The sequence below is a fragment of the Neophocaena asiaeorientalis genome, unplaced genomic scaffold (assembly GCF_003031525.2).
Source record: "Neophocaena asiaeorientalis asiaeorientalis breed wild unplaced genomic scaffold, Neophocaena_asiaeorientalis_V1.1 scaffold681, whole genome shotgun sequence".
NCBI lineage: Eukaryota > Metazoa > Chordata > Mammalia > Artiodactyla > Phocoenidae > Neophocaena > Neophocaena asiaeorientalis.
Genome location: NW_020172271.1, coordinates 1686824 through 1691093, shown reverse-complemented (window position 1 = coordinate 1691093; position 4270 = coordinate 1686824). Strand labels below are relative to the sequence as shown.

The following is a 4270-nucleotide window of genomic DNA, read 5'->3' as shown; positions in this document are numbered from 1 at the left end:
TCCTGAGCTGCCGTGAGTGAGGTCCAGGGCCCCCCACATGGAGGCACAGGCTCTCCTCCGTGGCTACAGGTCCCACATTCTTATCTCTTCCCTGGACCACCCCGCAGAGCAGGGCCAGGGTCTCTAGGCGGCCCCTGCCAACAAGCCCGCGTTGGGAGTCTGGGCGGCCTGAGGGCCCGCCCTCTCTGCAGGATGCAGATGTGTCCTCGCCTCACTCAGGAAAAGCACGGGCCAAACCATCCCACCCTGAGCTCTGCAACGGACCGCAGGCCGAAGCCATCCGTTCTGCACACCTGTGATGTTGACCGGGCTACAACTCCCTCCACTCCTCAGCACCTGTGGCCTCTGGGGGTCGGGGGGGGCGTCCTCCAGGTAAGGCAGGTAAGACCTAGGCCAGGCCAGCTCAGGGACTTCTGCTGACCCCCCTCATTAGGGAAGGACACTGAGATGCGGGGACTTAGCTGCCACTTTTGCGAAGCGGCTCACTTGACATGAGCAGGGGAGGTTTCTCGGGCTAAGCCAGCTGGCACCTGACCCCTGACTTCACCATAACAGTCTCATCTGCTGACACAGAGGGCGTTGTCAGAGCAGACCAGCAGCAGACGCCTGCAAGTTCAGAGGTGTCTGGCCTCAGAGCTCTCATCCAACAACATCCTCTTCTTGGGGCTCTTGGCGTTTTGTGACTCTGGGAGAGTTCCCAGCAGGACCTGGGTACCCTGATGCTGCAGTGACCACCCCTACACCAGCCAGACTATCTAACTGAACCTCAGTCACAGCAGGAGACTAAAATCCTCCAAGGTCAGAGAGAATACAGGGGGCCCCTTTGCCTGGGGGTGCACTACCGTCCTCTCAGCCCTGCCGGCCTCCCCACCAAACGGACCAGGTAAGAATTAGGTTGTGACGTTGGGTGGGTGGAGGGAGGGGTTACTGGGATTCCAGCTGCTCACCTGCTTCCTGGGGCTCAGCTCTCTGCTCCCTGCTCCTCTCCTCTCCCCAGGTCCTGGCTCCATCGCCCTAGCAGAAGGCCTCCCGCAACCCAAGCCCTGGAGGGATGCGCCTTCCCCTCCTGCCCTTCTGCCCAAGCAGGGCTGCCGGCTCCTTTGGATCTTTTTGCGGTCTGGGCTTGCTGTTCCTCTCTACAGTAGTCAGGAAGCCCTTACCCCAAAAAGTATCTGCGGGAGGCCTTGTCTACAGAGGGGACGCCCCCGAGGGCTCCAGGTGGGTCACACACCAAACCCGCAACATGGAGTGGAGCCGTCAACCTGGCCATCCCATCGAGCTGCTGGTGACCTCAGCGCAAGTGCTGAACCTCTCTGTGCATCGGTGCTCCACCACGCCTTCAATCGTTTACCTGTGTGCAAAGTCTATGGGAGATTCCACAAGGTACGAAAAAACAGGAGTGGCTCAGTTGAAGGTGGCAGCTGTTGTGTGGCGGCTGGGCTCCGGCCCTCTGTCCTGTCTAGAGACCACCTCTGTCTAGGCTCCTTTTGGGGAATTACCTCTCCTACCCTGTGGGGACTCCTGGTGGGACTGTCACTCGAGACACCTTGCCTTTCCCTGCCCACTTGGATAAGAGACCCAAGACAGGCCTGGGAATTGGAATCCCGTGGGGAGGGTACAAGATGGGGAACGAAACCGTCGATGCTGATTAATTAGCAGCGGTGCCAATGGGAAGACTGTGAGCTCGTGCCGCCGGCGTCCCCTGAATTGTCTGGCGCCTGCCTTCCGCTAGCCTGGACCTTCAACTGCCCCCTTCACCTTATGAACCACCCCCAAATCCTTCCAATGCAATCCTTTATTGTTTTAGTTAAGCATTCAATAGAGCTGCTTGCCTCGGGATACAGAGACCTCTAGAGACAGGAGGAGGGATTTCTCACGCTGGAGAGGAGGAGGGGCAGGGCCTCAGGGAGCTGAGGGACCACCCTTGGGAGAGGCCCACGTGGTGTCAGCCCCCAGGGGACAGGGGACAGAACAGAGGACAGAGGTCACATACAAGGCTTGGTTTAAGGCCCAAGGAAACATTACCAAAGGTGCGAACAATGTTGGGATGAAGGACAGAGGAGGACGTATATGATATGGAGAAATGTGAAATAAAGATAAACAGGGGGCTTCCCTGGTGGCGCAGTGGTTGAGAGTCTGCCTGACGATGCAGAGGACACGGGTTCGTGCCCTGGTCCGGGAGGATCCCGGGGGAAAGGGTGGGTTGTGACAACTGCAGGTGGCTGTGGGTCGCTGTCCCTCCTGCCAGCTGCTGGGTGTCTGGACACCACTGCTGTGGCTGCAGTGAGCCCTGTCTCATGTTCCACCGCTAAGGGAGGTCCCGAACTTGACACTCTCTATCCAGGAAAGGCTCGCTCAACTGCCCCTCCTTGTCTGGAATCCTCCCACCTGGCCCTGGCTGGCTGCTGTGCCCGGGAAGCCCACAGTGAGGGGCACAGTGTCAGGCCTCCCCAGGTCCATTAGCCATTAGAGGCCACACCAGAGCCACGGCCTGCAAGAAACAAGGCAGCTGGAAGTTTCCTTCCCCATGCAGAAGCCGCAAGAGGCAAGTCACACATGAGCTGATGTGTGGCCCACGCTGAGTTCAGAGGTGCTAAAGGATCCCGAATGAGGCTGGTGTTCACTGGGGGCTGGGGCGGGGGTGGTGTCAGGAATGAGGGCTGGGTGTGTGGGTCCCAGAGCAATTACTATAGCTGTGTGAGGTCAACGGAGCCCCCGCCCAGACACAAACATCAGTGGGCGATGATAGGGTGGTGACAAAGGCTGTAAGGCTGACTAGTGCCTGTGACTGCCGGACCTCCTACCCCTGGTGCCACCCTGACCTCCCAACCCCACCCAGTGCAAAGGAGGTCATGCCCTGCCATCTGCCCACGGGCCCGCGAGTGGGGAACGCATCTGCAGCTCAAGGGTGGCATCGTGTGGTCAGAATGGGGTAGTGCGCCCCACAGCCTCCAGAGAGCTCCACTCACGGGTCGCTCCACCGCTGCTGAGTCCGACTCCGCTCTAGGAGGGCAAGGCCTGCAGATCTTGCGCACAGAATTGCAGTTTCTTTGAGGCACAGTCCTGAGGGGCTCAGGGCCTGAGAGGGATGGAGAGGAAAGAGACAGATGGAGGGCAGGAGGGAGTGGAGGACGGAGGGAGAGGTTGCTGGAGGGAAGAAGCCTCTCAGTGAGGGGGTCTGCACCACAGGCCACTCTCCTGGGTCTAGGCCACCTTTCAAAGGGAGCTCCTGGGTCCACGTTCCAGGCGTTTGACTGTCCCTGGCCCTTCACTTGAGCCCCTCAGGCTGCAACTCAGAGCCTTGCACCCCAGGGAAGCTGTTCCCAGGAAAGAGAGCAGGGCCCAGGGAGAGGGAGGGTTCAGAAAAGGCTCCTGTTTCCAATGTTGATGGAAACAACCTGAATTTCAGAATCAATCAGATCTGGATTCAAATCTCAGGTCCTCCCCCTGTGAGCTGTGTCACCTCGGGAAAGTCCTTTACCCTCCCTGTGGGCACCTCAGTGTCCCATCAGTAATATGGGGCCAATGATGCCCTCCCTGCAGGGGCGTGGAGGGGAGTCACTGTCAGTCATGACCGTGGAGAAGGAGGCCCCCCACTCTGAGTCTAGGGGTGTCAGCTCTGGGGACTATCTGCCCGGCTGCCTGCGCACTGCTGCATCTTTCTGCTTTTGTGTGTATGTGTTCATTTGGCAGTGAGTTGTCTGATTGAAATCAGCCATGGTTGCATGCCCCCTACCTAACGCACCCAAACAGACAGGAGGTGTGCTGTGGCCCAAGGACTGTGGCCAGCACTGTAAGGGGTTGAAGCCAGTCCGCAGGCCCTGGGGGCAAGAGACGAGGATGGGAGGGGCATGGCCGCCAGAGCTGGAGGGGCCAAGGCTGAGTCTTAGGGAGAGGGAGGTGGGGGAGGGGAGGTGGCACAGAAAAAGCGAAAGAAAATCTAGAAAGAGAGGGAAGAAAGGAGGAGAGTTCACGGCAAAATGGGAAGTCTCTCTAGGTGGCCGGTGTCCCCCCTCTGTGGCTGTTCAAGGTGCCCCAGCAGCACCTTGGCAAGGCATCCCAAGCTGAGGGAGTGTCCCTGCACCAGTCCCCTTCCTTCTCTGGGCCTCAGCTTCTGCCTCCAGAAGATCAGAGGAAGCTGGATTCCTTCTCTCAGCTACCATCCCTCCCCTCCCAGGCCCACCGGCTGTCTGGAGGGTGGGAGCTGTGAGGGAGAAGGGGAGCTCGTGGGCGCGCCAGCCAAGGGATGCTGGGGGGTGGGGTACGGGGG

At 59.5% G+C, this 4270-nt stretch overlaps 1 long non-coding RNA gene across 5 annotated transcripts in view; it reads left to right on the top strand.

Moving 5' to 3' along the window:
• The window catches only part of LOC112411429 (uncharacterized), a 23794-nt gene that overhangs the window by 14044 nt on the left and 5480 nt on the right, over positions 1–4270 (top strand). For 3 of the 5 annotated variants that reach the window (XR_003005612.1, XR_003005609.1, XR_003005613.1), the window contains 2 exons: positions 220–883; positions 998–1383. This is a non-coding gene — a long non-coding RNA (uncharacterized LOC112411429). The remainder of the gene's footprint in view (positions 1–219; positions 884–997; positions 1384–4270) is intronic. The other 2 variants (XR_003005614.1, XR_003005611.1) reach the window with 2 other exon arrangements.